The following is a 17690-nucleotide window of genomic DNA, read 5'->3' on the forward strand; positions in this document are numbered from 1 at the left end:
TTATTTAGATGAATATTCTTGTGTGTATTTACATCAAAGAAAAAGGGGGTATAAATACAAGGTTGTATGGAATGAAAAAGGCAACAAATAATACAAGATAATACAAAATAAAATAAGATAATATCTTCAATTTTCTTAAGGACAAAATATACATTAATACCCTCCCTCAAACTCAAGGTGGTAGAGTAGCTGTCAGCTTGAGTTTGGTACGTATCTGATTGAAGCGAGTAGATGGTAAGGCTTTGGTGAAGATATCGGCTGGTTGTTCAGTGGTGGAGATAGATTGCAGAAGAAGTGTGTGGCTCAGGAGATGATGACGGATGAAGTGACAATCATTTTCGATGTGCTTTATACGCTCATGGAAAACATCATTGTGAGCAATTTGGATGGCACTACGATTGTCACAATGAAGGAGAGTGGGACCCTGCTGGGGAACACCCATATCAGCAAGAAGCCAACGAAGCCATAAAAGTTCGGCGGTAGCATCAGCAAGAGCACGATATTCTGATTCAGTACTAGAACGAGAGACAACACTTTGTTTCTTACTACGCCAAGAAATGAGAGAATCACCTAAGTAGAAGCAGTAACCGGTTGTAGAACGCCGATCAGTGGGATCCCCAGCCCAATCTGCATCGGAATAGCCAGATAATACAAGAGAGGATTGAGAAGAAAACTGAAGCCCATGTCCCAAGGTTCCCTTGACATAGCGAAGGATACGAAGTACGGCAGTAAAGTGGATGGTTCGAGGAGCAGCCATAAATTGGCTAACAATGTGAACAGCATATGCAATGTCTGGGCGAGTCACTGTTAGATAGATGAGGCTGCCAACGAGTTGTCGATACAGGCTGACATTTTCAAGAGGAACACCATCATAAGGGGTTAAATGAACATTGGGATCTAACGGCGTTGAAGCTGTGTTAGAGTCAGTAATTCCTGAGCGGGCTAAAAGATCAGAGGCATATTTAGCTTGGGACAATAGATACCCGTCCGAGCGCCGAAAGACTTCAAGACCAAGAAAGTAGTTGAGAGACCCAAGGTCTTTCATTTCAAAATGTTGACCAAGGTAGTGTTGGAGATCGGATATGGCATGTGGATCATTACCAGTGATAATCATGTCATCAACATAGAGAAGAAGAAGCACAATACCCTGGGGTGTGTGACGAGTAAAGAGTGCAGTATCATGAGGACTGGAAGTAAAGCCAAGTTGAGTGATGGTAGAGCTAAACGTGGCAAACCAAGCTCGTGGAGCCTGTTTGAGACCATATAGTTCGCGACGCAAGAGGCACACCTTGTGAGGAGGAGAAGAAGTACCAGGAGGTGGCTTCATATATACTTCTTCAGAAAGAGTCCCATTAAGGAAAGCATTTTTGACATCCATTTGAAGAAGGGGCCACTGCTTGGCAGCAGCAACAGCTAGTAAACTGCGTACAGATGTCATCCGAGCCACAGGAGCAAATGTTTCTTCATAGTCAATGCCATACTCTTGGGAATACCCTTTTGCTACAAGCCGAGCCTTATAACGCTCAATAGTACCATCAGAGTGAGTCTTGATTTTGTAGATCCACTTGCAGCCAATGGGTCTTTTACCAGGAGGTAAGTCAACATAGTCCCAGGTGTGCATCTTTTCAAGAGCCTGTAATTCATCATTCATCGCTTTCTGCCATAAAGGGTCAGTACTAGCCTCTTGATAAGAGGTAGGTTCAATAAGAGAAACAATAGTAGAGAAACAGTGATAATCTTGGAGATGAATAGGAGGTTCCCTTACCCGAGTAGAACGACGAGGAGGGATGTCTGGAGGAGGGTCAGGATTCCCATCAGAGATGGACGACTGGTCCGAGGTTGCAGAAGTAGGTGCAGATTGAGCAAGCTCATTACCAGGAGTGGACTCAGAGAGAGGGAAAAGATCAATGGATGTGTCAGTGAAGAAAGATTGGGGACTAGAGAAGGAGGCGTGGAAGGAGGATAAACGAGAGAACATAGTGTGCTCCCAAAATGTGACATGGCGGGATATACGAAGTCTGTTGGAAAGGGGATCCCAACAACGAAAACCTTTATGTTCTGTGCCATAGCCAAGAAAACAGCAGAGACGGGCACGAGGTTCAAGTTTAGTGTGTTCATGAGGCTGCAGGAGAACAAAACAAGCACAACCAAAGATTTTAAGGTTGGAATAGTTAGGAGGAGTACCATGTAGTCTTTCGAATGGAGAGATGTTTTGAAGGACGGAGGAAGGAAGACGATTAATAGTATAGACGGATGTAAGAGCTGCTTCACCCCAAAATTTCTCAGGACATGAGGCAGAAAGAAGAAGGGCACGAACTGAGTCAAGAATGTGGCGATGTTTGCGCTCAGCACGTCCATTTTGTTGGGAAGTGTGGGGGCAGGAGCGTTGAACAAGAGTGCCCTGTTGGGAGAGAAAAGATAGAAGAGTGGAGTCTTTATACTCCAAGGCATTGTCAGTGCGAAGGGTTTTGATGGGACAAGAGAATTGGGTACGAATCATATTAGCAAATTCAATATAAGTGCGAGATAATTCAGAGCGGTGTTTGAGAAAGTAAATCCATGTAAATCGAGAGAAATCATCGATGAATAACACATAATAACGATAACCATGGACGGTGGAGGTAGGGGCAGGCCCCCAGATGTCAGAATGGATTAAATCAAAAGGTTTATCACAAATAGAAGTGGATGTAGAAAATGACAAAGCAGGTTGCTTAGCAAGTTTGCAATTTAAACAATTAAAAGGGACAAATTTGGTAATACTATTTAAATTGTTAATGGAGATTAAATGACGCAATTTTTCTGGAGAAGCATGACCAAGACGAAGATGCCACTGATATGTATCAGAGTCAGTGACAGGGGCAGAGATGGATGGAGAAGGAACCTGAAGTGATAGAAGCTCAAACAATCTGCCCACTTTGCGACCCGTCCCAATCGTCTGTCCCGTCTGTGGATCCTGAACCTGACAACCATTGGAAGAAAAAGAGACAGTGAAGCCAAGGTCGCATAATTGACCAACAGATACTAGATTAAAAGTTAAGTTTGGGACACAGTAAGTGTGAGGAAGATTCAAACTAGGGGTATTGATGGTGCCCATGTGAGTGATATTCATACAATTGCCGTCAGCAGCATAAATGGGAGGTAAAGATTTAGTAGGACTAGGAGTGTTCATAAGAGAGTAATCAGATGTCATATGATTGCAACAGCCAGAGTCAAGAAGCCATCGATTACCTGGTGAGACGGCAAGTGCAGAGGAAGGTGATGAAATCAACTGATTTAGTAAACTTTGAAGATCACTTATCTGGAACTGGGGGATGGTGGATTTATCCGGAGCAACAGTAGCAGCAGAGGAGTTACTGGGTTTAGTAAAGTTCTTTGCTCTGGTAGAATAGTTGCGAGGTCGAGGTGGTTTTATGGGGCAATTATCCAGGATGTGGCCTGGTTTATGGCAGTACCTGCATTCTATTTTAGGACAATTAATAAATTTATGACCAGTGAGCTTACAATTTTTACAAAATGTGCTTGATGCTCCAGGTGGTGAATAGGTGCTGGCAAGAACAGCATCAGAATGTTTAGAGAGATTGATGCCAAGACGTCTTTCTTCAAATAATATTTCTTGGATAGCGGCATCTAATGAGGGCAGGGGGCTGCGGTGTAATAAGGCAGCTCTAACAGATTCATATTCTGGACGTAGTCCCATAAGGACTTTAATAAGACGAAGATGATCTTTACTGATTGTAGCTTGATCAAGTTGAGTCCATATAGGTTGAAGCACGGCTAGATACTCATTAACCGATTGACCAGCTTCTTGATTAAGATTAACAAGGCTATTGTGCAACTGATAGTAATGCGCTAATCCGACGGACTTGAACCGCGTGGACAAAAAATTCCATAACTCCTTAGCGTTTTCAAAAGCATCAAATTGTGTGTGGATAGCAGGGATTGACGTGTTACTAAGCCAGGTAATGATTTGATGATTTTTGTTGTCCCATTCTTCAAGGCGTTCTATAAATTTGCTATCATCTTCCTTGTCTTGTTTGGTTGGTTTGGTAATATCTCCCGTGACAATGCGCCATAATTTTCGTCCAATTAAGAAGCTTTTCATTTGATTGGCCCATGTAATATAATTAGAGCCATCAAGAATTGTGCTAATTGGACGAGCAATTTCACTTTTCTCCATCTACTCACAAGAGAAAAGAAAACCAAGTCAGAGAAAAAAAAATAATTAAATAAAGATAAGGGCAATTTTCGGGTCGGGTTTCACGGAGATGGAGCGGATTTCAGGTCGGGTAGATGGAAAAGGGTCGGGTAGATGGTTTCGGGTCAAAACTGATGGAAAGGCGCGGGGCGGATCTTGTTCAGCGGTCGGGTAGATGGTTTCGGGTCGGTGGTATCAGACGGCGGTCGGGTAGGTGGTTTCGGGTCGGGTAGATGGAAAAGCGCGGGTCTGTGAAGGCGCTCGGATCGGGTCGGTAGTATCAGACGGCGGTCGGGTAGGTGGTTTCGGGTCGGGTAGATGGAAAAGCGCGGGTCTGTGAAGGCGCTCGGATCGGGTCGGTGGTATCAGACGGCTGGAGACACGCTCGGCTGTGGGTCGGTCAGATCTGATGGTTTCGGCTTCGGATCTGATGGTTTCGGCTTCGGATCTGATGGTTTCGGCTGGAGACACGCTCGGATCGGACGGGTCAGCGACGGCTGGAGACAGGCTTCACGGAGATTCAAGCGACGCCGGAGGTCGGAGACTGGAGTGTGGAGCTTCGACGGATGTGGTGGTAGGCTCGGGATCGACTGGGTTTCACGGAGGCCGGCTTGCACGCGCAAAGGGAAAACAGGCGCAGCTTCGGGTTCGCGGAGATCTGAAAGGCGACTGGGTTTCACGGAGGCGGGCGTCGGATGGGTGCGGCGGCGGCGGCGGCGGTTTGAACAGTAACTAGTTAAAGAGGCTCTGATACCATGTTATTTTTATTTAGATGAATATTCTTGTGTGTATTTACATCAAAGAAAAAGGGGGTATAAATACAAGGTTGTATGGAATGAAAAAGGTAACAAATAATACAAGATAATACAAAATAAAATAAGATAATATCTTCAATTTTCTTAAGGACAAAATATACATTAATACATACTTTTAAATTTGTAACGATTTAGTTTTTAGCCAAAATAACAAAAAAAATTAAATTTATTTTGTATCATTTTATAATATATACTTTATATTCTATATAAATATTGAGCATCTAATTAGTTAACTATTTATTTATTTATTTATTTATTTATTAAATATTACCACGAATAATCAAATTGTTTAAAAATTTAAAATACAAAAACTAATTAAGTACAAAACTATAGGCATAACCTTTTTATATAAAAGAAAAAAGTCAAAACCATTTGTTGACTTATTTGTACCTTTCCAATAAAAAGAAGCAATTAAAAATAAAAATTGTTTAGAAAACAATTTTTGAACTAAATCAAACATTTTATAATAATCGGTGTCGTTCCCTTTGTTAGATTTGTTGGATATCTGCACTGCTACAGCTCACGATATCAAGCCATGAATATTGACATAAAATTGCTTTGACTAAAATATTCAAAATGTGATGTCATAAAAAGAGAGAGAGGAATAAAAGAAAAAAAAAACTAAAATTAGGAATATAAAATACTCATATGTTAATTTAAAATATATATATATATATATATATATATATATATATATATATATATGAAGAAAACATGTTGCTTCCAATATAATGGACAATGTATGAGCAATGAGGTTTGTTAATTATAGAATAAGGAAGCTTTTGTTTGTTTAAATAATTATGAACAACAGCAATATGTTTTCAATTTCCACAACATCGTCTCATGTGCAGCCTGTAGATTCCATAACTTACCTTTTCTTTATCATCTTCAAAGTTGCAATTCAAATTCATCACGTCATCTATAGTTTTTTAATTTTGATAAAATATTATAAAAGAGAAATTTGATGAGAGAAAGGAAGTGATAGGCTTTAAGCCCTATCAAATACAAAAAGCTTATAAAAAGATATATAGAAAATAGGTAAGCTCACTAGTAATCAACCCCTTTAAGTCATAATTAATTAAAAGCATAAGGAAGATCATTATTCCAAAAAAATATGGAGCTCCTCCAAGGGAGAGAAGTAATTTTGATTTTCGATGCTTTACATGTATGATGATGAGCAGTGAGATTGCTCAACCATGGACTAAAGGAGAATGAGATGACTCCTAACTACTCTGTAAACCTGTTTAATACTGAAATACAAGTATTTGAAGTTATTTCAGTATTAAATACTTGTATATAGGTAATGCTCCTCTCACAAATGGCTCTGATCTCCAACATTTTAAGTTGGTCTTGATTTGAAAATGTGAGAATTTCAGCACTAAATCGAAAATCTAAGACAATTATGCACAAGTCACTCCAGAACTCCCTTTAGAAGGATGTTTATGAATTCAACTTTGGAGAGTTTAGAGGGAGAGGACACCATCAAATTGCATGACTTGCCCATACTTTTTTTATTATGGGTGTAGAACGATTGAAACACATACTTTCCTAGATTATTCTTCAACGCCACGGAACATTAATATTTTGGATCTACACAATAGATGTCTTTCCTACCCTAATGTTGACATTACGTTCTTAAGATCCTAAATTAGATAGACCTAAAAAACTCCTTAAATAAATAATCGTTCAAGTCAAATCCCACGATCCAAAAAGCTTTAGACATCTCTAAAGACGACATAAAAATCAAATACGAAGGGAGCAAAGTTTTAACTAAATATATCTACTAAACTTAATTACTACCTCATACAACATATATCAAAGTCTAGGACATATTTTGAGGTTTTTAATTTTACTTCGTATACATCTCAATATCAAATTTTTAGGTCTTATTATTAGTTTCTTATTTTTATTAAAAAAATAAAAAAAATTATTTTATTTAATTTCAAAGTTTTAAAAATATATTTAAATATTATTTTTCTTACATAAAAAGTTATTGTTATTATTATTATTTAACCAATTTCAAAATAACAAAAAACTTCAAAAGATTAAATTTAAAATTGATCAAAAGTAGATATGAATTGAAACCAATCACAAATTGTCACGTTATTTACTAAAATAATTATATTTGGGATTAACTAAAAATTGACATGTGTCCCAAATTAAATTTAAAGAAAAATTGGTCAATTCTGATTATGCCACATATATTTATTACGACAATTGGATTAAATTAATTATTTTGGTTCAATTAAATATTATTTATTTGGGTTAAAAATCAATTGAGCCAAAAAATAAGCTTAATTTAGCCCAAAATATGGCCCAAATCCATGTAATTGAGCCCATAAGTCTCCATGGACCAACTAGGCCCAAAACCATAAAAGCCAACCAGATAACTATATAAATAGAGAAGTTCTCTTTATTTGTGGGGATTGGAATTTTTTTACTCCAGGAGGTCTAGAGAGAATTCTCACAAGAGCTAGAAGACTCTCAACTCCGAAAGTCGACCATTCTCGAAGATTGAAACTCCTTTGAAGATACAAGCTTTCTTCCAAGACTCCAACTTCAAGAACATCACGTGCTCCGCTTTCTCAAATCAAGTGTAAGCATCCAACCGAAAGAAAATTAGAGGATCAAATTCTAGAGATCGAACTACATCACATCAAATCAACACAAGCACAACATCAACACAAGTTTAACTCCACGAATCAAATTTCTCCGAAAATCTTGTCTGAACAAATTGACACGCCTAGTAAGACCTCTCTACCTCTTATTTCTCTCTCGTCATCTAAATCTACAAGCAAATCAATGTCATCAAAGAAAGATGCATCCAAATCTTCTGTTGCAAGCGACGCGTACACGAGACTTGTCATGCGCAGTCGTTCTAAGGGCATCATCGAGGAGTAGGATCAGGGTTCTGCCATCGTGCAAAGTATTCTTAAGCAATTGATGGAGTCGCCTAAAGCTAGAATTGTCATCAAGAAAAATCCTTTGTATGATAACTCTGACTCTGCCTCTAGCAAGTCAAAGAGGGAAGCACACCTTAATGTGATGTCTGTCGTGATGGTAGATGTAACGGCTAAGGCTGCTATGGCAGAGATTTAGAGGAAAATTAATCTTCTAATGAAGGTTGTTGAGGAATGAGACCACAAAATTGCAGCTTTAAGAGAGCAAATGCAGACTCGTAAAACTGTTGAGTCGAGTCAAACTCTTGTTGTCAAAGCTGGTGATAACAGAAAGAATGTGGTGCAAGAAAACCAACCACAACAACAACAAGTTTCTGTGGCTTCTCTCTCAGTTCAGCAACTACAGGATATGATCGCGAATTTCATTAGAGCTCAGTATGGAGGATCGTCGCAAACTTCTTTCATGTACTCTAAGTCGTACACCAAGAGAATCGACAACTTGAGAATGCCCTAGGGTACCAACCTCCAAAATTCTAGCAGTTTGATGGAAAGGGCAACTCAAAGCAGCACATTGTCCACTTCATCGAAACATGCGAGAATGAAGGATCAAGAGGAGACCAGCTTGTCAAGCAGTTCGTTCGAAACTTGAAAGGAAATGCTTTTGAGTGTTACACCGATCTAGAGCCAAAAGTCATTGACAGTTGAAAACAACTAGAAAAGAAGTTCCTCAACTGCTTCTACAACACCAGGCACCGTAAGCATGATGGAGCTTACAAATACAAAACAATGAAAGGGAGAGTCATTCATCGACTACATCAACCAATGGAGGACTCCGAGTCTTGATTACAAAGATCGACTCACCGAACTATCAGCTGTAGAAATGTGCACCCAAGGCATGCATTGGGAACTCCTATACATTCTGCAAGGAATAAAGCGTTGCACATTTGAAGAGTTAGCAACTCGCGCTTATGATATGAAGTTGAGCATCATCGACAGAGAAACTAAGGATTTTCTTGTTCCTGAAGTAAGAAAAGATAAGAAAGAGACAAAGGGTGCTGAAAAGATAGTGAAGAGCAAAATCTATTATAAGACAAACAAGTCCAATTCCTAATAGGATTTGGAATGATTTTAATTTTTTTAAAATAATAAAATAAAATTAAAATTTAATTATCTTATATTATGTTATTTTGGAAGAGTATATTTAAATATTTCAAAATTTAGATTTTACCCCAAATTAAAATTAAAATTTAGATTTTACCTCCATTTTTATCTCAAATTTAAATTGGAGCCATAAATCTAACTTTATCCCAAGATTGAGTCTCGTATTTATCTCAAAATTAAATTTGGTCATTTTATCTCAAAATTAAAATTGGTCATTCCAAATTTTTGTGCATTCTCAAGACAAATTAGGGTATGGTAGAAACCTCATCCTTATCTCAAATTAAAATTTGATTCCAAATTTTATCTAAAAGAAAATCATCAAATTTAAATTTTTATCCTCAAATCAAAGTAAGCTGAGTATAAAAAGTTAATTTTTCTCAAATTAAGGATTAGCCATATTCCAAACCCTTATTTCAAATTTAAATCAAATCAATGTACTAAGTTCATAGTTTGATTAATTTGATATGTCAAATTAAACAAAAAAAAATGCTCGTATTTGGACTTCAAATTTATCTTTTTCGAGATTCATCCACTCATACACGTGGTATTTGTTGAATAAGAAATTTTGAAATCAATCACAAATTGCCACTGTCATTTACTAAAATAATTACACACTTGGAACTAACTAAAAATTGGCATGTGTCTCAAATTAAATTTAAAGATAAATTGGCCAATTCTGGTGATGCACATGTATTTATTATGACAATTGGATCAAATTAATTATTTTGGTTCAATTAAATATTATTTACTTGGACTAAAATTTAATTGAGCAAAAAAATAAGCTTAATTGAGCTCAACAATAAATTTAATTTAGCTCAAAGTTAAATACGTCCTAAATAACTAAAAACTAAACCCAAGACCATAAAAGCCCACCAAACAACTCTATAAATAGAAAAGTTATTGGGTTAGAAATTTTTTATTCCAAAAGTGTCGGAGAGAATCCTCTCAATAGCTAGAAAACTCCAAAATCAAGTGTAAGCATCACCGATCAAAGTACATTACATCAAATCATCTTCAAACTAAATTTCTCCAAAAATCTCGTGTTAGGTTTATTTATTTTAAAAAATCAACATATATTTTTTATTTTATCCAATTGTCATGACATCGATGTCACTAATAAAAAAAACCATAGAAATAGAAAGAAAAAAAAAACCTTCGAAATGCGAAGTTGGATCTAATACTCCATAAGAAGAAGAAGTATGCCAAATGCTACCTTTCCAAAGTAATTAATTTCCATAAACCAATAACTTTTAACAGTAATGCACAACTTGATTTAAGCTAATTAAACAACCCCCACCATGAGAGATCATACAATAATCGAATTAACATATTGATTAAAATTAAACCTACTTGTTTGTTGTTTGATTTCAATAATAATGATACTTATATATTATTATATTATAATCTCATTCATTCACAGCTTTACATATAAACATCAAAATCGATACTGTTCCCTCACTTGCAATCTTAATTATATATATATCTTATATTTCCAACATCACACCACACGTGTAACACCCGAATTTCCTTGCATTTCCCCCAAACACTCTCAATTAATTTTATTAATTAAGAATCCACCCCCTGCTTCTCCCACGAACTTTCCTTAATCCTTCCCTTCCTTGGATCCACAAACCCTATTTATTTCCACTCGCTTAAACTCCCCAAACCTCACCTCCATGAATATGGTGCCTCCGTTTCTATTCCTTCTCTTCATCTTCGCCAATGCTTTTTTCAGTTCACTCGCCGCCGCTGCCGCTCCACCACCTACGTCCGCAGAATCGCCTTCTTTAAGAAAGCTTGGGAAGCACCAGAGTACGGCAATTGCTTTTTCCAGTCCTATTGAAGCGCCGCGAAGCGAAATGAAAGTCCAGGGGACCTCTGCGGCCAGCGGCGGAGAGAGTGGGAATGCGGTTCAGTTGGGGAATCATGACCATCATAAGTCGAGAGATAAGTCTATCGCCGGCGGAGGTGTGATTTTGGGCGGACTCGCTACGACTTTTTTGGTGGCGATTATATGTTACATTAGAGCTACGAGACGACAGAAAAGTGAACTTGGCTCTTGAGACGACATGTCGTCCGCGTTGTTTGTTTGTTGTGTAATTGTAGTTTTTTTAAAGGAGGATGTAATTGTAATTAACCAAAATAAAAATGAAAGGCCAAAATACAATGTTTTTTTTTTTTTTAAATAATAATAATAACAAACTGTTCAAAACTTCATAGAAAGGAAAATCCATTTGATGGTAAATATTTTTTCCAATTAGTGGGATTTGAATGATAATTTACAAAAAAAATTACAGCAAGCACAATCTCGAAAATAAACTTTAAAATATAGATAATGACAAAGACTTTTTTAAAAAGATAAAAAATAAAATATCATAATAGCTATTGCTGATAACAATTTATTGAATTAAAAACTATCACCGATAAGTGATGACAACTATATCAACGGACCGATATAATCTATCACAGATAGCATATTTTTTAAATAATGACAACTAAAACAATTGATATCACTGATATCTTTTAATTTTGAGAGACCATAGAACTTTTAAAAGTGTAGCTAAGCGTTTAAAAGTGTAGCTAAGCATGAACTTTTTAGTCTTTTTATGTATATAATTATTTGCTTTGTGTTATATGTATATTTTTTTTAGCCATTTACAACTTTTGTATGTTAAGAAAATTACTATTCATAATTTTCAGTTTAAATCATGAATTCATAAATAAAACACAAAATCATGAATTCATAAATAAATGAATCTATAATTTATTAGATATATAATTAAAATGAACCTTCTCAAAAATAACAAATATTGAAATTATTTATAAAATATAGTAAAATTCGTTAAACTCTCTCTAATTTATTTAATTTTTGTTATATTTTATAAATAGTTTTATTTTTTACGTTATCCATACCAATTTTTCTAATTAAAAATTAAAAATTTATTAGAGGTTATTTAGAATAGAGCACTTCAAGATCTATTATCCATTGTATTAAAAATTTGTGAATATAATATAATTTTCTAAAAAAACTTACCAATATTGTAAATATAATGATATATTATAAATATAGACATCTATAACCTACGTACGTTACAATTTTCATATAACTCTCATTTAATTTCATATTATAACATTCATCCCATTGAATTTCATGTAACTTATATACCATGACATGTCCTATAAATAGAGATGTGTGATGTCTTTGTAATATACACCACAATTGAGATCAATTGTCCTCTACTTCCTCTCTTTTCTATTCTTCTTTGGGTTATTGCATTGTTCTTATTTAGTTTCTTAGTTATTTATTTCATAATACGTTGTCAGCATGAGTCTTTACAATTTTATCATTTGCAAAAGATAGGTTATAATATTAGTTTTTTTTTTTTGGTATCTGTGAATATTACAAGCAATAACCATGTATACATCATGCATAGTTCAAATATTTGAGAATGTAATATTTTATAACTATTACATGTTGTAGTTTTACATATTATGTTTACATGATTATTGTTTGTTAAAAATATTATTAATTCATAATAAGATTATGGTTTAATTCATCTTAATTTCTTATTGTACATTAACATGCACGTTTTGAATTATTATATATGGGTCCCATTGATTTTTGTATCATGTGCATAGTATGATATTTATCTAAGTTGTCTTAGAATGCATGTTTGACATATTTATTAAATTTCTAATATAAGTTAGTTTCTTTGTTCTTTGTTATAGTTTTACCATGTCAAGTCTTACCAAATTATAATTTCTAGCTCTTGATATCAATGGTGATTATTATTTATCATGGGTGCTTGATGCTGAAATTCATTTGGATACCATGAATCTTGGAGAAACGATTAAAGAAGGAAACACAACTTCAAGTCAAGAAAATGCGAAAGCCATGATTTTCCTTCGACATCATCTTCATGAGGGACTAAATATTGAATATCTTATGGTAAAAGATCCCTATGAACTATGAAAAAGTTTAAAAGAAAGGTACAATCATAAAAAAAGTGTGATTCTTCCTAGAGTTCGATATGATTGGATGCACTTTAAGTTTCAAGATTTTAAATCAGTAAGTGATTATAATTCCGCATTATTTAAAATTTGTTCAAAATAATTGTTATGCGGAGAAGAAGTTACTGATAAAGATATGTTAAAGAAAACTTTTTCAACATTTCACGTCTCGAATATGCTCATGTAGCAGCAATGTCGAGAAAGAGGTTTTAAATTAAAAAGTATTCTGAACTCATATCATGTCTTCTTGTGGCTGAACAAAAAAATGAGTTATTAATGAAAAACCATGAATCTCAACCAACTAGAGCAACACCATTCCCTGAAGCGAATGTTGTATTTTCAAATAATATTAATGGTCGAGATCGAGGTCGTGGTCGAAGTCGTGGCCGAGGTTGTGACCGTGGTAGAGGAAGAAGTAATTATACTTCACATGGTAATAATCATTTAGATTTGAAAAAAATCACAAATGATGATCATAGAAGGAAGACTCCACAAAATAAGAAAATTAAAAATGGTGAAAATCAATGCTTCCGTTGTGGTATGAATGGTCATTGGACTTGTACTTGTCGTACATCCAAGCACTTAGTCGATGTAACGCCCCAACAAATTTGATTTCCTTTTTATTATTATCTTAAGTGTGGATATGGAAATTTCGAATTTATTGGAGGAACTTGATCATTTTGACCTTGTGATTAATCAAGGTTTAGAATTATAATTATTTTGATTTGGATAATTAAATTGGTAAGGTTGTTTGTTGAAGATAAAATAATTGAGTTAAGCTAATGTGATATTTTATTTGGAAAAGAATATATATATATTTTTGAAATGGAATGTTGTGATTGGGTGATTTTGAAAATTTAAGATATTGGGGGTTTTAATTGGAGAGAGAGAAGGTTTGTTGGTTTTGAATTAATTGAAGGGAAAAGAAAAAGGGAATTTATTTTTGGGTTCTCCTTATAAATGAGCCTTGGGACCCGTGCACTAAAAAGTAAAACCTATTTTTTTAGGAAAAGAAAAAGAGAGAGCAACCTAAATTTTTGAAACCCTAGTCGTCGCCTTCGCCGCCGCCTCCCTTACGAAGTGCCGCAGCCACCGTCGTGACCGCACCGTGCGCTGCCGCAAATCAAGCGTCGCTCGCCGTCTCCAGCCGTCCGCAGCATCGAGTCGTCTCGCCAAGGGGAGCCGTCGCTCCACAGCCGACCTCTTCATCGCAGCCGAGTCGCGTCGCCATCTGCTCCAATTTGCTCCGCGTCGCTCCGCAGCCAACTCGCAAGCCCCGCCGCCACTCGTCCCGAGCGAGTCGATCCGCTCCGCGTCGCTCCACCCCAATCCGCTCCGCGTCCCCCTCCGCCACGAAACCAACCATCGCCCAGCCGCGACCGTCCGTCGGAGTCGAGCGTCGGCCGCTGAAACCGAGCACCGTTGATTGATGTCGCGAAGCCGAGTCGCGCCTGCTCCACGCCTTAAGCCGCACCTGCGTCGTGTTCGTGAGCCGAAATTCTTCAAGTCGAGCCGGTTCCTGCTTTTCTAGCCGAGCCGATCCGCTTGTCCTTGAGCCGCCAGCCTTCTCCGGTCCCTTTGCACCTATTTCGATAAGTCAAATGGGTTTCTTTGCATACCCAGCCGAGACTTGAATTTCAACCTAAATAATTTAATTTGGACTAAATTAAATTATTTCTCTTAAGGAACACCTTGGACCAATTGACTTGGAGCGTTGGATCTCTTCAGCAAGGGCTCAAGCATTGCAACCTTGACCTAGGGTAAGTTGTCTCAACTACATTTTTGGATCTTGGGTCATTTGGCGAGTTAATTATGAAATTTGGATTATTAAACATTTAGGACCTCGTTGCTTGGAAAGCACACTTTTCTTGCTGTTAGGACTAGTCGAGCAAATCTCCAAGTAAGAGATTTCTACTACTAGCTCTACGACTAGAACCATGAGACCGCATACACTTCCCGTTATGCATGTTAAGGACTAGACTGTATAACACATGTAAATTAATGAGAGCATGATGTGACTGATGATGTGGTTTTATATGATAGCATGGTAATGTGATGACGTGGCTTATTATGACTGTATGTTGGATATTGTGATGAGATGTGAGATGATGATTAGACTGATATGATTACATGATGATGTTATGTATATGTATGCTATGGTTAGGGTACCGTTAGCTTAGCCTATTAGAGTCGTACCTGCATGGGTGTCCTTCGGGATCGCCACCTATTTAGGACTGCGTAGTTCGACGGGACGCCAGTCTAGCATAGATATAGATATGATTCAAGTGATTCGACGGGATCCTCGCAGTCCGATTGTCTTAGTGTCCTCTGGGTTCACTACAGACCAGTATGTCCTAGGTGCTCCCCTGAGACACCGAAGACCAAATTTTCGTTCCTACGGGAGCGCATGTTGCACGTGTTCAGGAACGTGCCAGTTATTGGGTACCATTTTCAGGACTCTAATAGGAAGTTAACAGACACCTAGTGGGACTAGTAGTAGGTCCCTTACTGAGTATTTTATACTCACTCTCTCCATGTCATGTTTTTCAGGTAGAGGCCGAGGTAAGGGCAATGGCAAGCTGGCGAGCGACCAGAAGTGACCGTGGTGAGCCATAGGGATTTCTGCTTCTGCTTGCACCCCGTTTTAAACATTTAGTACTTGAGTTTTATTTTTCTTCTTTATTTACTACTTCATTTCTCTAAAAGTAGATAGGGCTCGAGTAGGATTTTAATATTTGTTTATATTTCGTACATTACCCTGATTTGATTTTTATAAATAAAATTCTGAGGTTTTATTCGTTTTAACTAAACTTTATGACTTAAATTATGGTATTTACATTTAGTAAGGACTTCAGCTCAGTATAAGGAGTTGGGTCGTTACAGTCGACCTCTATCAAGTCTCATTGAAGAAAAAAGGGAAGAATGTAGAAGTAAACTTTGCATATCAAGATGATGTATTTGACCCTTCCAACATGACCCATTTGGATGTGGCGGACTTCTTTGAGTCTTCTGAAGAGAAAAATGATGTTAATGAAGAAGTAGCAAATACTTCCTTTAATTATGATAATGTCCAAAACTATTATTTACATTATGTTTTAGTGTTTTCTCTATTTAACATTTACTAGTTTACTTACATTATTTACATTTCAAGTCAGATTTTTTCTTTTTACCACGAGATTTATTGTAATCGTTTTTTTAATGAAGAGTTATGGACATTTCTCATATTTTGGCTGACTAAAAAATGAATAATGAAGATTTATGTTTGGCAGATAGTGTAACTATGCATACAATATTTAGAAGTAAAAAATATTTTTCTACATTGACAATGCTTGAAGCAAGTGTCAATACAATATCAGGTTCTACAAACTTGATTGAAGGTTTTGGTAAAACAAACTTTATTTTTCCTAGAGGAACAAAATTCACAATTAATAATGCTTTGTTTTCTAGTAAGTAATTAAGAAACTTATTGAGTTATTGAGTTTCAAAGATATATGTAAAAATGGTTATCATGTTGAAACTAACAATAAAAATAATATAGAATATCTTTATATTACATTTATTGTTTCACATGAGAAGCGTATATTGGAAACATTGACTGCCTTTTCTTCTAGATTATATTATACTCATATACGAGTAATTGACACATATGCAACCATGAACCCGAAATTCATGAATTTAAATATGTTTATTGTTTGGCATGATCGATTGAGTCATCCTAGGTCAATAATGATGAAAAGAATTATTGAAAATTCTCATGGACATTCACTAAAGAACCAGAAGATTCTTCAATCCAATGAATTATCATGTATTGCTTACTCTCAAGGAAAATTATCATGTATTGTTTGCTCTCAAGGAAAATTAATTATTAGGCCATCACCAGCAAGTTGAGTCACCTACATTTTTGGAACGGATTCATGGTGACATATGTGGACCCATCAATCCACCAAGTGGACCATTTAGATACTTCATGGTTTTAATTGACGCATCAAGTAGATGATCATATGTGTGTTTATTATCAAGTCGAAACCTTGCATTTGCAAGATTACTTGCTCAAATAATCAAATTAAAAGCACAGTTTCCTGGTTATATAATAAAAAACATTCGACTTGATAATGCTGGTGAATTTACATCATAAGCATTTAATAATTATTGCATGTCAATTGGGATAAATATTGAACATCTTGTAGCTCATGTTCATACACAAAATGGTTTGGTAGAATCATTTATATATCAAGCGTTTACAATTGATTGTCAGACCATTACTTATGAGAGCAAAACTTCCATTATCTATATGGGGTCATGTTATTCTACATGTAGCGTCACTTATACGCATAAGACTAACATCTTATCATAAATATTCCCCAGTACAATTAGCTTATGGCTAGGAGCCAAATATTTCTCATTTGCGAATTTTTGGTTGTGCAGTATATGTTCCAATTTTTCCACCATAACGTACTAAAATGAGACTTCAAAGAAGATTAGGAATATATGTCGGATTTGAATCCCCATCAATTATTAGATATCTTGAACCCTTGACGGGAGATGTATTTACTGCATGATTCGTTGATTGTCATTTTAATGAGATAAATTTTTCAACATTATGGGGAG

The sequence above is a fragment of the Cucumis melo genome, chromosome 8 (genome assembly GCF_025177605.1).
Source record: "Cucumis melo cultivar AY chromosome 8, USDA_Cmelo_AY_1.0, whole genome shotgun sequence".
NCBI classification, from domain to species: Eukaryota; Viridiplantae; Streptophyta; class Magnoliopsida; order Cucurbitales; family Cucurbitaceae; genus Cucumis; species Cucumis melo.